The sequence below is a fragment of the Anolis sagrei genome, chromosome 11 (genome assembly GCF_037176765.1).
Source record: "Anolis sagrei isolate rAnoSag1 chromosome 11, rAnoSag1.mat, whole genome shotgun sequence".
NCBI lineage: Eukaryota > Metazoa > Chordata > Lepidosauria > Squamata > Dactyloidae > Anolis > Anolis sagrei.
Window position 1 is genome coordinate 10,213,908 of NC_090031.1, and position 16,754 is coordinate 10,230,661.

The window sequence follows — 16,754 nt, forward strand, 5'->3', positions numbered from 1 at the left end:
GCCTGGGGGAATCCTTTGTAAGGAGGTGTTCACAGGCATCCAGAAGCATTCTCTCCTGACATTTCGCCCACATCTATGGCAAGCACCCTCAGTGGTTGTGAGGTCTGTTGGAAACTAGGAAAATGGAATTTATATATCTGTGGAATGATGCCCAGGGTTAGATGCAATTGGCCTGAATGACATTGCAGCTTCAAAGCCTGGCTGCTTCCTGCTTGGGGGAATTCTTTGTTGGGAAGTGTTTACTCGCATTCAGAAGCATTCTCTCCTGACATTTCACCCACATCTATGGCAGGCATCCTCACAGGTGTTTGAAAGCCATTGAAATCCACAAGCATGTGGACAATTTCAACAGAAAGGAGGAAACCATGAAAATGAACAAAATCTGGCTACCAGTATTAAAAAAATCTAAAATCAGAACAATAAAGAAAGAACAACTCTCAAAAAACAGGGTAATTCCAGATAGGAAACAACCAGGGCCGCTTAACACATTCCAACAAAGGATTCCCCCTGGCAGGAAGCAGCCAGGCTTTGAAGGTGCAAGGTCATTCAATTCTAATCAATGGCAGCATTCACACTTGTCTCAAACAGACGAGCTCTTTCTTCCACCCTGGCCATAATTCCATAGATATATAAACCCAATTTTCCTAGATTCTAACAGACCTCCCAACCTCTGAGGATGCTTGCCATAGATGTGGGTGAAATGTCAGGAGAGAATGCTTCTGGCACATGGCCAGACAGACCAGAAAATTCACAGCAACCCAGTGATTCTGGCCATGAAAGCCTTCAACAACATACAAAATATATATCACTCCGCAATACCTTAATTTAAATAGTACGGTAGTGTTGAGAGCACACCAAGTAGAAGGGCTTGAACTGGAAATGGAATATTGGATATATTCACTTAGGGTTACACCCGCTCTTTATGTAACTTGCCATGGGTCTGCTGCTAACGTACCCAAATGCCACAGGGCAGGTTATGTAACTCGCCAAGCGGTGTGATGCATTAAAACCTCATTAAGCATGAAGAGTTCCCCTTGTTATATACAAACAGAGGGAAATCAAGAGCAAAGGAAAGTCCAATGTGTACTCCTGATACAGAATCCTATTCTGGAAGAGACCCCCAAGGGCCATCCAGTCCAACCCCCTGGCCATGCAAGAAGGCACAATCAAAGCACTCCCGACAGACAGGCTCTGCAGAAAAGCCTCCAGAGAAGGAGACTCCACCTCACTGCCAGGCAGCCTTGGCCACTCTCCAACAGTTCTTACTCTCAGGAAGTTCGTTTCAGTCGAATCTCTTTCCGTGCCATTTGAACCCATTGCTCCCTTGTGCCCTGGTCTCTAGAGCAGCAGAAAGTCAGTTTTCCCCCTCCCTTCCTCCTCCTCCTCCTCCTCCTCCTCCTCAGAGGGATACCCGTTGAAATCTGGAAACATGGTTCTCCTGCACCCTCTCTGACTACTCTTCTCCCAACTAAACATTTCCCAGGAGGAAAGAAGGAAGGAAAAAGAGAAGGAAGGGAGGAAGAATGGAAGGAAAGGAAGGATGGATGGATGCATGGAAGGGTGGAAGGAAGGAAGGAAGGAAGGAAGGAAGGAAGGAGAAAGAGAGGGAAGGAGGGAGGAAAGAGGAAAGGAAGAACGAAGGGGTGGAAGAGAGGGATGGAAGGAAGGGAAAGAGGGCGAGAGAGAGAGAGAGAGCAAAGAGAGAAGGAAGGGAAGACAAAAGGGAAGAAAAGAAGGAAAGAAGGAAGGAAGGAAGGGAGGGAGGGAGGGAGGGAGGGAGGGAGGGAGAAAGAGAGGGAAGGAGGGAGGAAAGAGGGAAAGAATGAAAAGGTGGAAGAGAACGATGGAAGGAAGGGTGGAAGGAAGGAAAGAAGGAAGGAAGGAAGGGGAAAGAGAGAGGAGGGTGGAAAGATGGAAGGAAGAACAAAAGGGTAGAAGAGAAGGATGGAAGGAAGGGTAAAAGGAAGGAAAGAAGGAAGGAGAAAGAGAGGGAAGGAGGGAGGAAAGAGGGAAGGAAGAACAAAAGGGTGGAAGAGAAGGATGGAAGGAAGGGTGGAAGGGTGGAAGGAAGGAAGGAAGGAAGGAAGGAGAAAGAGAGGGAATGAGGGAGGAAAGAGAAAAGGAAGAACGAAAGTGTGGAAGAGAAGGATGGAAGGAAGGGTGGAAGGGTGGAAGGAAGGAAGGATGGAAGGAAGGAAGGAAGGAAGGAAGGAAGGAAGGAAGGTAGGGGAAAGAGAGGGAAGGAGGGAGGAAAGAGAGAAGGAAGAATGAAAGTGTGGAAGAGAAGGGTGGAAGGAAGGAAGGAAGGAAAAGGAAGGAGGGAGGAAAGAGAGAAGGAAGAACGAAAGTGTGGAAGAGAAGGGTGGAAAGAAGGGTGGAAGGAAGGAAGGAAGGGGAAAGAGAGGGAAGGAGGGAGGAAAGAGGGAAGGAAGAATGAAAGGGTGGAAGAGAAGGATGGATGGATGGATGGATGGATGGAAGGATGGAAGGACGGATGGAAGGAGAAAGAGAGGGAAGAATGAATGGGTGGAAGAGAAGGATGGAAGGAAGGGTGGAAGAAAGGAAGGAGGGAAAGAGAGGGAAGGAGGGAGGGAGGAAAGAGAGAAGGAAGAACGAACATGTGGAAGAGAAGGATGAAGGAAGGGTGGAAGGAAGGAAAGAAGGAAGAAAGGCGAAAGAGAGGAAAGAGGGAAGGAAGAATGAAAGTGTGGAAGAGAAGGGTTGAAGGAAGGAAGGAAGGAAGGAAGGAAGGAAGGAAGGAAGGAAGGAAGGAGGAAAGTGGGAGGAATGAAAGGGTGGAAAAAAAGGATTGAAGAGTGGAAAGGAGAAAGAGAGGGAGGGAAAGAGGAATGAGAGAAGGAAGGAAGGAAAGAGTAAAAGATAGAAGGAAGGAGGGAGGGAGAAAGAGGGAGGGAAGGGAGGGAAGGAAGGCTAGGATAGTGAGAGAGAGGAGTGCCTGAGAAAAGAGCCCAAGAGGCTGCATCTGGCCACCGGGCCTGGGTTTGCCCATACCTGGTCTAGATACATCCCAAGTGAACACACCAAAGTAAGAGCTCTAGATGTACAATCAATTCTCAATGTCTCCTTGGAAATTTGGAGACTGGAAGAAATGTCATGGCGGAGGGAGGATTCTTATTTGAACGGTCAGTGCTCTCAATCTCACAGCCGGCATTGCCAAAGGAAGCCGGAATCCAGTTCAGTGAAGCCAAGGCTGCTCCATTAATCCGATTATCATCCATCGTCCCCGGTCACAGACTGATCTCCCAAATCCACCCACAAGCTTTCCTTGAAGCTTCAGACGGAGAGGCCCCGAACCAGGCCTTTTTGGCAAAGCTCAGCATCGCCCACCCCAATTTCCCACGACAGATGTTTTCTTTCTTCCTTAGTCATAAGGAAAGCAGATTATAAAAAGTTTTGGAGAATACACACCATAACTGGAGACTGCTGACATGAACCCGCAACCATGCTAGTGAACTGTGACAACGCACAACATTGTGTCACTATGCGAGGGTTCCTGTTTCGCAATGGTTGTGCAATGGTTGGGTTACTAACAACATTTGTCCCAAGTTGTTAGGAGTGACATCTTTTCCAGGCTGTCTGGCCATGTTCCAGAAGCATTCTCTCCTGACGTTTTGCCCACACCTATGGCAGGGCATCCTTAGAGCTTGTGAGGTCTCTTGGAAATGAGGCAAGTGGGGTTTATATATCTTTCTAATGATGTCCAGGGTCTGTTTGAAGCAAGTGTGAATTGAATGGCCTTGCTGCTTCAAAGTCTGGCTGCTTCCTTCCTGGGGATCCTTTGTTGGGAGGTGTTACCTGGCTCTGATTGGCTTTTCTGTGTAGTCTGACATCGTGGTTGTGAGAGTGGTCCAGCATTTCCATGTTCACCAATAATATGTTGTGTCCAAGTTGGTTCATCAAGTATTCTGCTATGGCTGAGTAAATAAAGAACAACTCCCAAAAGCAGGGGAACTCCAGGCAAGAAACTATCAGGGCCTGCTAACACCTCCCAACAAAGGATTCCCCCAGCCAGGCTTTGAAGCTGCAAGGCCAATGGCACCATTCACACTTGCCTCCAGCAGACAAGAGTTCTTTCTCCCACCCTGGACATTATTCCACAGGGATATAAACCCGACTTGTCTTGTTTCCAACAGTCCTCACAGCCTCTGAGGATACTTGCTATAGATGTGGGTGAAACGTCAGGAGAGAATGCTTCCGGAATATAGCCAGACAGCTCGGAAAACACACAGCAACTCCGTGATTCTGGCCATGAAAGCCTTCGACAACACAATTCAACACAGTTTGTCACAATCAGAAAAAGCTTTCAAAGTAACAGGAGTAACATTTTCAAACCAGGAACATTTTTTTTTTTTGCAATTTTAGTTAGATAGCATGCTCTCCTTTCTTCTTACGCAGCAATCCATGTGCTCTTTTCATTAGGTTTATGTATATGTTTGTGTGTGTGCGGTGTATTTGTCGTCACTGCTCCAGGGAGAGAGTTTCACGTGGACAATGCCCTAAATCCCTTTCTCCTGAGCATGTTTGCATGCCATCTGGACGTCTCCGAGGGTAAGGCTGCCATTCATTAGAACAAAGCCGAGCATGCGCACGCACACACACATCAGATTGACTCTAGACAAGGCTCACAAAGTGCCATTTATCCCAATTTCAGATCCAAAAAGGATTGTAGCGCAGTAAATCAAGGGCAAGATGGATGGATGGCATCCTTGAAGTGATTGGCTTGACTCTTAAGGAGCTGGGGGAGGTGACGGCCGACAGGGAGCTCTGGCGTGGGCTAGTTCATGAGTTATTATTATAACTGCAAAGACTCCAATACATATATAATAATAATAATAATGTATTGTCGAAGGCTTTCATGGCTGGAATCACTAGGTTCTTGTACGTTTTTTTGGGCTATAGAGCCATGTTCTAGAGGCATTTCTCCTGACGTTTCGCCTGCATCTATGGCAAGCATCCTCAGAGGTAGTGAGGTCTGTTGGAAGTGGGAAAAATGGGTTTATATATCTGTGGAATGGCTGGGGTGGGGCAAGGAGCTCTTCCCTGCTGCAGTTAGGTGTGAATGTTTAGCTGATCACCTTCATTAGCATTTGAAGGCCTGCCTGAGCCTGGGAAAATCTGTTGCTGGGAGGTGTTAATCTGTGCCTAGTTTTTTCCTCTCTGTTGTTTTGCTGTTGTAATTTTAGAGTTTTTTAATACTGGTAGCCAGATTTTGTTCATTTTCATGGTCTCTTCCTTTCTGTTGAAATTGTCCACATGCTTGTGGATTTCAATGGCTTCTCTGTGTAGTCTGACATGGTGGTTGTTGGTGTGGTCCAGCATTTCTGTGTGCTCAATTTCAACAGAAAGGAAGAGACCATGAAAATGAACAAAATCTGGCTACCAGTATTAAAAAACTCTAAAATTACAACAGCAAAACAACAGAGAGGAAAAAACCAGGCACAGATTAACACCTCCCAGCAACAGATTTTCCCAGGCTCAGGCAGGCCTTCAAATGCTAATGAAGGTGATCAGCTAAACATTCACACCTAACTGCAGCAGGGAAGAGCTCCTTGCCCCACCCCAGCCATTCCACAGATATATAAACCCATTTTCCTATTTCCAACAGACTTCACTACCTCTGAGGATGCTTGCCATAGATGCAGGCGAAACGTCAGGAGAAATGCCTCTAGAACATGGCTCTATAGCCTGAAAAAACCCACAAGAACCTAATAATAATAATGTTTATTTATATCCTACTTTTTATCTTATTACTATTATAACTGCAAAGACTCCAATACATATAAAAGTAATAATAATAATAATGTTTATTTATTTCCAGCTTTTTAATCTTATTATTATTATAACTGCAAAGTCTCCAACACAAGCCAGTCAAGGTGGTCGCAGTGATAATCGGCACACTGGGTGCAGTGCCTTGGCCTGCACTTAAACACAATCGGTGCTGACAAAATCCCCATCTGTCAGCTGCAAAAGGCCACCTTACTGGGATCTGCGCACATTATTCGCCGATACATCACACAGTCCTAGACACTTGGGAAGGGTCTGACATGGAATCAAAAACAAAAGCCAGCATAGTGTTTTGAATGCAATTTTCCTGCTTCTTGGCAGGGGGTTGGACTGGATGGCCCATGAGGTCTCTTCTAACTCTATGATTCTAGTTATCTTGTTTGTTGTGTACCAATCTTGTTGTGTATCTAATAATAATAATAATAATAATAATAATAATAATAATAATAATAGAAAATAATTGAAAATTCGACAACAGATCCCAAATGTAGACTCTGCAAGGAAGCGGATGAAACAACAGATCACATCCTCAGCTGCTGCAAGAAAATTGCGCAGACAGACTACAAGCAGAGGCATAACACCCTTGCTCAGATGATTCATTGGAACTTGTGCCACAAACACCATCTGCCTGCGACAAAGAACTGGTGGGATCACAAGCCGGAAAGAGTTACAGAGAATGAATACGAACAAATACTCTAGGACTTCCAGATTCAGACAGAGTTTTGAAGCACAATACTCCTGATCTCATGATCATGTTAAAAACAAAGTATGGATTGTCGATATTGCAATCCCAGGCGACAGCAGGATTGAAGAGAAACAACTGGAAAAGTTGACACGATATGAGGATTTAAAGATCAAACTGCAAGGACTCTGTCACAAGCCAGTCAAGGTGGTCCCAGTGGTAATCGGCACACTGGGTGCAGTGTCTAAAGACCTTGGCCTGCACTTAAACACAATCGGCGCTGACAAAATCCCCATCTGTCAGCTGCAAAAGGCCACCTTACTGGGATCTGCACGCATTATTTGCCAATACATCTCACAGTCCTAGACACTTGGGAAGTGTCCGGCGTGTGATCCAATTCAACAGCCAGCAGAGTGTCCCTCCACCACCAACTCCGCTGGACCGGTCACATTGTCTGGATGCCCGATCACCATCTCCCAAAGCTCCAAACTTGAGAATGGGAAACATAATGTTGGTGGGCAGGAAAAGAGATTCAAAGATGGGCTCAAAGCCAACCTTAAAAACTCTGGCATAGACACAGAGAATTGGAAAGCCCTGGCCCTTGAACGCTCCAGCTGGAGGTCAGCTGTGACCAGTAGTGCTGCAGAATTTAAAGAGGCACGAAAAAGAGAAACGTGCCAAGAGGAAGATACACCAAGCCAACCCCAACCGGGACCGCCTTCTAGCTGGAAACCAGTGCCCTCACTGTGGGAAAACATGCGGATCAAGAATAGGGCTCCACAGTCAACAGTACACCAATCTTGGTAAACAACCCTACTTGGACAACGAGGGATCGCCTAAGTAAGCAAGCATATAGATGGCAGTGGACTCCAAAACTCCGAAAACACATCCTCTTAGATATTTAAACGACGATTCATAACAGTAGCAAAATTAGTTATGAAGTAGCAATGGAAATAATGTTATGTTTGGGGTCAGCACAACATGAGGAATTGTATTGAGGGGTCACGGCATTAGGAAGGTGTGCTTTCCACCTACACAACCGTGAAGCCAACAGGAAATTGAAAGTCACCTGGGAAGGTCAAGAGCTTGAACATTGTATTGTCGAAGGCTTTCATGGCTGGAATCACTCAGTTCTCGTGGGTTTTTTCGGGCTATATGGCCATGTTCTAGAGGCATTTCTCCTGACGTTTTGCCTGCATCTATGGCAAGCATCCTTAGACCTCACCTCTGAGGATGCTTGCCATAGATGCAGGTGAAACGTCAGGAGAAATGCCTCTAGAACATGGCCATATAGCCCGAAAAAACCCACAAGAACTGAGCTTGAACACTGTCTCCATCCTAAATATCTCAGTGTCTCTAGCATATAGGAACACCTGCTTGAACACCAAGCACAAAGTAGCTGCACACAATAACATCCTGAAGAAACTTACTGGCAGCACATGGGGCGCAGACCCCAAATTAGTAAGAACATCAACCCTAGCTTTGTCTTACTCAACTGCCGAGTATGCCTGTCCTGTTTGGCATAGGTCTGCCCATTGAATAGCATTGAATGAAACATGCAGAATAATCACAGGATGTCTTAAACCTACACCTGTTGATAAACGCTACAAGCTCGCTGGCATTGCCCCCCTGATGTGCGACGTGAAGTTGTTGCTAAATGTGAGAGAAATAATGTGAACCCTGTGAAAGCCACCTACTACATGGCTACCAACCTCCTCCCAGTAGACGCAAATCAAGGAAAAGCTTTATGAGAACTACCACTCCTCTTGGCATCCCCCAGCAACAGCAAGGGTATCCCTCTGGGCAGCTAGACCAGGAAATCCCAACTGGATGGCCCCTCACGAGGATCTTCCTCCAACGTCGATCTTAAACCAGACCGGGGTATAGGGTGGCAACCTGTGCTGGACAGGGTTGCACTCCCCCTGAAGTCACAGGTCCGCAGTTTGGGGGTCCTCCTGGATTCTTCACTTACGTTTGAAGCTCAGGCGTCGGTGGTGGCTGGGAGGGCCTTTGCACAATTAAGACTCGTGCCCCAACTGCGACTGTACCTCAGGAAGGTGGATCTGGCCAAGGTGGTCCACGCCTTAGTCACCTCTAGACTGGATTACTGCAATGCACTCTACGTGGGGCTGTCCTTGAAAACGGCCTGGAAATTTCAGATGATCCAACGGGCGGCAGCCAGGTTGTTAACTGGGGCTCCTTACAGGGAGCGGTCATCCCTCCTGTTCAAGGAGCTCCACTGGCTGCCATTCATCTACCGGACCCAATTCAAGGTGCAGGTTCTTACCTACAAAGCCCTGAAAGGTTTGGGACCTGCCAGCGGCGTGATCGCATCTCTATTTACGAACCCATACGATCCCTTCAATCATCCGGAGAGGCCCTGCTCTCGATACCACCAGCATCGCAGGCGCGATTGGTGGGGACGAGAGAGAGGGCCTTTTTGGTGGTGGCCCCTTGACTCTGGAACTCACTCCCTAAAGACATCAGACAGGCCCCAACTCTGGCAGTCTTCAGGAGGAACTTGAAGACGTGGCTGTTCCAGTGTGCCTTCCCGGAATAATGATGCCATAGCACTTTGTCCTCCAAAGCACTTTACATTTCTTCAAGTCTGTTCGTATGCCCTTACACAAACACCATTATCACCTTTCGTCCATGCTCCAGCATTGTTTCCAATTTTAACTCTACATTTGGCCTTCCCAATGTTTTTAATTATGTGCTGCTTTATTGATAATGTTGTGTATCTTATTGTCTATGTGTCTTTAATTGCTTGTACTGTGTTGTTATTGCTTGTATTGTTGTGTTTGGGCTCGGCCTCATGTAAGCCACACCGAGTCCCTTGGGGAGATGGTAGCGGGGTACAAATAAAGTGTTATTATTATTATTATTGTTGTTGTTGTTGTTGTTAAACCAAGAATGGTCCACTTGGAAGTCCCTGAACAGACTCAGAAGCGGGAGTGGGCAGATCAAAAGACAACCTGACCAAATGGTACGACCTAAAAGAATCCCACACCTTGTGTGACTGTAGAGCAGAACAGACAACTCTGCATCAGTATGCTTGTCCACTATGCCCTGCCTCATGTACAGGGGAGGAATTGTTGGATGCTACAGACAATACTGTGTTGCTGTTGCCCGTCTTTGGTCACAAGATATTTAGCCGCCTGCGCTCCTTCTATTTTTATTGGTTATATACTAATTTATGCAATGCTTTTGATATGAAATAACGGTGTTTTTGTGTCAATAAAAATAATAATAATAATACATCAAATAGTCCTGGACGCTTGGGACGTGTCCGACTTGTGATGTTGTTTTACGAAATCCAGCATATAGATCTCGTTTGCTGTGGTTTTGTGTCAGTAAAATAATAATAATAATAATAATAATAATAATAATAATAATCACACATCACACAGTCCTAGACACTTGGGAAGTGTTTAACTTGTGATTTTGTGATACGAAATCCAGCATATAGATCTCGTTTGCTGTGACATACTGTGGTTTTGTGTCAATAATAATAATAATAATAATAATTTAATCCTATAGCGTAGATTGTCCCCTCCTGATGGAGAAGCAAGCTGCTTAAACTCAGCAGCCTTTTGGTTGCTTAGCAAAGCCTGGAAACTAACAAAACCTTCCCAGGGAGGCGATGCCTTTCCTCCTCTGAGGTCACCCCAGCAACTGCAACACAAAACACACCCAAGTGGTGCATCTACACTGTTGAATTAACCCACTTTGGAGCCCTTTTCCCTCCCCTGGCTCAAGTCTATGGGGATCTGGGATGTTTTCATTTGGGGAAGGCAGCAAGCAAACTCCCAACTCCTAGGATCCCATAGAGGCCCAAGTTTGCCCCATTTCTGGTCCAAATCCATGATGCAATGCCTTGCAAGACACACCAAACATGCAACATAGATGCACGCATACTTATCAACACACCAAACATGCAACATATATGCATACATACTTATATATACCTATACATTGATATGAACCCCGTCTTTAACTTACTTGGAAAGCTGCAATCTCTTTTCCCAACTCATCCTCTCTTCCTCAAAGTAGCAAAAAATATATCAATTTCCTGGAGTTGTAAGTTTGGAGCTGCTGCTAACAATAGTCTCCAATGCTGAGATAGGCAAGGGGAGGGGGGAAGAGAAGGAGGAGGAGGAGGCGTGGCTTGTGAAGGTCTCATTTGCATAAGAGCAGGCGCTCCTCCAATGAGAGCTCGAGGAAGAGGCATCACTCCTCCCGCCTCCTTCCTCGAATTGAAGGTTGGAGGAGAAGAGGCGGCAAAGCGGAGGGGGCGGAGCTAGATTTGCATACGAGGCGCACCCCGAGCCAATCAGAGCTCTTCTTCCCTCCCATTGGCTAAGACGCAGGCGTTTTAGAACCTGGGCTTCATCTTCAACAAGCATGGGCAAACTTGGGCCCTCCAGGTGTTTTGGACTACAACTCCCACAATTCCTAACAGCCGGTAGGCTGTTAGGAATTGTGGGAGTTGTAGTCCAAAACACCTGGAGGGCCCAAGTTTGCCCTTGCCTGATCTACACCCCTTGAAACTACAACTCCCATACTATTTATGTATCAGACAATCCTCTGGAATTATGGAAGTTGTAGTTTTCCAAGGTCTTGAGTCCTTTTCTGCCCAAGGCTTCTGGCAATACCATTTGACACAACTCCCATACTATTTATGTGTCAGACAATCCTATGGAATAATGGAAGTTGTAGTTTTCCAAGGTCTTGAGCCCTTTTCTGCCCAAGGCTTCTGCCAATACCAAAGGACACATCCTAAGGTCTCATGTTAAGCCTGATTTACACTGTGGAGTTTGACACCCCTTGAAACTACTACTCCCATAATATTTATGTGTCAGACAATCCTATGGAATAATAGAAGTTGTAGTTTTCCAAGCTCTTGAGCCCTTTTCTGCCCAAGGCTTCTGGCAATACCAATGGACACATCCCAAGGTCTCATGTTAAGCCTGATCTACACGGTGGAATTAATGGAGTTTGACACCCCTTGAAACTACAACTCCCATAATCCCATAGCCCTGATCTATTGCAATTTTAAAGTGGGGTCAAATTGCATTTAGATGCAACCAGGGTCAACAGGAAGTTGCACAACAACTTTAATCCTATGGGATATTTATTTATTTATTTATGTGTCAGACAATCCTGTGGAGTAATGGAAGTTGTAGTTTTGCAATGTCTTGAGGCTTTTAATGGCCAAAACTGCTGGCAATACCAAAGGACACATCCCAAGGTCTAATGTTAAGCCTGATCTACAAGGTGGAATTAATGGAGTTTGACACCCCTTGAAACTACAACTCCCATATTATTTATGTGTCAGACAATTCTATGGAATAATGGAAGTTGTAGTTTTGCAAGGTCTTGAGAGCCCTTTTCTGCCCAAGGCTTCTGGCAATACCAAAGGACACATCCCATGGGGGATTAAGCCTAATCTACACTGTGGAATTAATGCAATTTGACACCCCTTGAAACTACAACTCCCATAATCCCATAGCCCTGAGGTATTGCAATTTTAAAGTGGGGTCAAATTAAACTTATTCATCAGGAAGCTGCACAACTTTAATCCTTTGGGATATTTATTTATTTATGTATGTGTCACAATCCTATGGAGTAATGGAAGTTGTAGTTTCCAAGGTCTTGAGAGCCCTTTTCTGCCCAAGGCTTCTGGCAATACCAAAAGACAAATCCCAAGGTCCCATGGGGGATTAAGCCTGATTTACACTGTGGAATTGATGCAGTTTGACGCCCCTTGAAACTACAACTCCCATACTCCCATAGCCCTGAGCTATTGCAATTTTAAAGTGGGGTCAAATTGCACTTATTCTACAGTGTAGAATGCATCCAGAGTCAACAGGAAGCCGCAGAACAACTTTAATCCTATGGGATATTTATTTATGTGTCAGATAATCCTATGGAATAATGGAAGTTGTAGTTTTGCAAGGCCTTGAGCCTTTTACTGCCTTGAGACCTCATCACACTAGAGAATTAATCCACTTTAAATCTGGTTTCATCCTCCTACAGAGTTCTGGGATTTGTAGTTTAGAGAGGTTGTTCAAGGCTCCTCCCTAAACTACAAAGCCCAGAATTCTGCAGGAGACAGCAACCGGATTTACAGTGGATTCCTTCCCTAGTGTGATGAAATAGCAAGACTGCTGGCAATTCTAAAGGACAAATCCCAAAATCCCATAGCATTGGGCCATGGGGGATGAAGTGGTATCAAACTAGATTAATTCCACAGTGTGGATGCAGCCCCGGAGATTCTTGAGACCATCTCGAATGGATCCTGCCCTTTTAAAAGCAAAATATTGGTCCCGAAGAAAGGGAGAAACAGTGTTGTTGACAATATGTTTTGCTTTCTTTGGTCACAGTTTCCTTTGTTTCTGCATTTTTCCGGGCTATGTTCCAGAAGCATTCTCTCCTGATGTTTCGCCTCCATCTATGGCAGACATCCTCAGAGGTTGCGAGGTCTGTTGGAAACTAGAAAACATGACCATATAACCCGAGAAACCGACCATAACCCAAGTATCTATCTATCTATCTATCTATCTATGCTGGGGAAAGTGGAAGGAAAAAGGAAGAGGGGCCGACCAAGGGCAAGATGGATGGATGGCATCCTTGAAGTGACTGGACTGACCTTGAAGGAGCTGAGGGTGGTGACGGCTGACAGGGAGCTCTGGCGTGGGCTGGTCCATGAGGTCACGAAGAGTCGGGGACGACTGAACGAATGAACAACAACATCTATCTATCTGGTGAAAAGAAGAAAGATGAAGAACAGTGGAGAAAAGCACCTGTAAATAGGTTGTATGAGAAAAATATATGTATGTAATGTATATAAGGCAGGTGATATACCCTAATGGCCATTCTCTTTGCCGCCCTCTTGTGGACACAGGAATATTTGCACTTGCCTTGAGATAGTGATTTGCAGTCCTTTGCTGCCATCAAGTGGCCAGATAGAGAAGTGCACGCTTGAGCAGCAGAGGGCGCCTCGGTGCTGCCATCATGTGGACATTGTGGAAAACAGCACCTCTATAATATTTTCCCCCACAAAGCAGGAAAGACAAGAAAGATGATATTGTCGAAGACTTTCATGGCTGTAATCACTGGGTCGTTGTAGGTTTTTCGGTCTATATGGCCATGTTCTAGAAGCATTCTCTCCTGACATTTCGCCTGCATCTACGGCAAGCATCCTCAGAACCATCAAATGCTAATCAAGGTGGCCAATTGAAACATTCATACCGAGCTCCGACAGACAAAAGATCTTTCTCCCACCCCGGACATTATTCCACAGATATATAAACCCAATTTTCCTAGTTCCAACAGACCTCACAATCTCTGAAGATGCCTGCCATAGATGTGGGTGAAACATCAGGAGAAAATGCTTCTCGAACATGGCCATATAGCCCGAAAAACCTACAACAACCCAGAAGATGATATTATTATATTATTGTTGTTTTTGTTGATATGGCCAATATGACATTATTATTATTATTATTATTATTATTATTATTATTATGGCCAATGTCCCAACATTATATTATTATTATTATTATTATTATTATTATTATTATTATTATTATTATTATTATGGCCAATGTCCCAACATTATATTATTATTATTATTATTATTATTATTATTATTATGGCCAATGTCCCAACATTATATTATTATTATTATTATTATTATTATGGCCAATGTCCCAACATTATATTATTATTATTATTATTATCATCTGACACAAAACCACTGTATATCACATGAAAAAAGATATATATGCTGGATTTTTGGTTGTTATGGCAAATATGACATCATCATCATCATCATCATCATCATCATTATTATTATTATGGCCAATGTCCCAACATTATATTATTATTATTATTATTATTATTATTATTATTATACTCAAAATCACTGTATGCACAGGAAACGAGATATATATGCTGGATTTCATATCACAAAATCACAAGTTGAACACTTCCCATCATCATCATCATCATCATCATCATCATCATTATGGTCAATGTACCAACATTATATTGTTATTGGGTTGCTGTGAGTTTTCCAGGCCATAAGGCCATGTTCCAGAAGCATTATCTACCAAAATAGGCGAGAATGCTTCTAGAACATGGCCATACAGCCTGGAAAACTCACAGCAACCCAGTGATTCCGGGTATTAAAGCCTTCAACAACACATATTATTATTATTATTATTATATTATTATTATTATTATTATTATTATTATTATATTTATCATTATTATCATCATCATGGCCAAAGTGCTAACATTATATTATTATTATGACATATATATATATATATATATATATATATATATATATATATATATATATATATATATATCCTATTTCCAGGTGCTTTTCTCCATTGTTCTTCACCTGGTTCAAATGATACAAATGATAAAGCAGGTGATATACCCCAATGGCCATTCCCTTTGCCGCCCTCTTGTGGACACAGGAATAGTTGCACTTGCCTTGAGATTCTGATTTGGAGTCCTTTGCTGCCATCAAGTGGCCAGAGAGGGAAGTGCAACCTTGAACTGTCGAGTGCTGCCATCAAGTGGACAGAGTGGAAAACAGCACCTCTGTATTATATTTCCCCACCAAAACAGGAAGACATCATAACTCAAAATTCTCTGGAGGAATTGTTGCCAAATTTGGCCACATGACACAACTAACTCAAGGAGTGACCATCACTAAGAAAAAAAGATTTTGTCATTTGGGAGTTGTAGTTGCTGGGATTTATAGTTCACCTACAGTCAAAGAGCATTGTGAACTCCACCAATGATGGAATTGAACCAAACTTGGCACACACAACTCCCATGACCAACACAAAATACTGGAAGGGTTTGGTGGGCATAGACCTTGAGTTTTGGAGTTGTAGTTCACCTACACTCAGAGAGCACTATTGGCTCAAACAATGATGGATCTCGACCAAACTTGGCAGGAATACTCCATATACCCAAACATGAACATTGGTGGTTTGGGGAAATAGGCCTTGAAATAGGCTCAGCCTTCCCGAAGGTCCAGCTCTCACATCCGTAGGTGACTACAGGGAATACCATGGCTTTGACTAGGCGGATCTTTGTTGCCAGTCTGATGTCTCTACTCTTTACTATTTTATCGAGACTGGACATTGCTCTCCTCCCAAGAAGTAAGCGTCTTCTGATTTCCTGGCTACAGTCTGCATCTGCAGTAATCTTTGCACCTAGAAATACAAAGTCTGTCACGGCCTCCACGGTTTCTCCCTCTGTTTCCCAATTGTCAATCATTCTTGTTGCCATAATCTTGGTTTTTTTGATGTTTAGCTGCAACCCGGCTTTTGCGCTTTCTTCTTTCACCTTGATTAGAAGGTTCCTCAGCTCCTCCTCGCTTTCGGCCATCAGAGTGGTGTCATCTGCATATCTGAGGTTGTTAATGTTTCTTCCAGCAATCTTAACCCCAGCCTTGCATTCCTCAAGCCCCGCACATCGCATGATGTGTTCTGCATACAAGTTAAAAAGGTTGGGTGAGAGGATGCAGCCTTGCCGTACGCCTTTCCCAATCTTGAGCCAGTCTGTTGTTCCGTGGTCAGTTCTGACTGTTGCTACTTGGTCGTTGTACAGATTCCTCAGGAGAGAGACAAGGTGGCTTGGGATGCCCATCCCACCAAGAACTTGCCACAGTTCTTGTATATACATACATACATACATACATACATACATACACACACACACATATATCTTTCTCTCACAGATATCCTATTTCCAGGTGCTTTTCTCCATTGTTCTTCACCTGATTCAAATGATATGGCAAGTTATTTGCTGCCCTCCTGTGGCCACGGAGGAGATAGCACCCTCCTGGATATTTTGCCCCCTTATTAAAGCCAATAGTACTCCATAGCTCCAATATGCAATCATTTTCTGCCTTCCTGTGGCCACAGAGGAGAATGCACCCTACTTGGTATTTTGCCCCTTCATTAAAGCCAGTAAGATTTCATAGCTCCAACGTGCAATCATTTGCTGCCCTTCTGTGGCCACAGAAGAGATTGCACCCTCCTTGATATTTTGCCCCTTCATTAAAGCCAATGGCACTCCTCAGCTCCAATGTGCAATGATTTGCTGCCATCTTGTGGCCCCAGAGGGGATTGCAACCTTCTGGATATTTTGCCCCTCCATTAAAGCCAATAGCACTCCATAGCTCTAATGTGTAATAATTTGCTGCCCTCCTGTGGCCACAGAGGAGATTGCA

The 16,754-nt window shown here is 44.3% G+C and overlaps 1 protein-coding gene across 1 annotated transcript in view; it reads right to left on the reverse strand.

The window, feature by feature from the left end:
• Nucleotides 1-10,642, reverse strand: part of AKNA (AT-hook transcription factor) — a 77,813-nt gene extending 67,171 nt beyond the window's left edge. The window contains exon 1 of the mRNA XM_067471880.1: nucleotides 10,490-10,642. The gene's annotated coding sequence lies outside the window, so the exon portion shown is untranslated. The remainder of the gene's footprint in view (nucleotides 1-10,489) is intronic.
• Nucleotides 10,643-16,754: the final 6,112 nt, after the last annotated feature.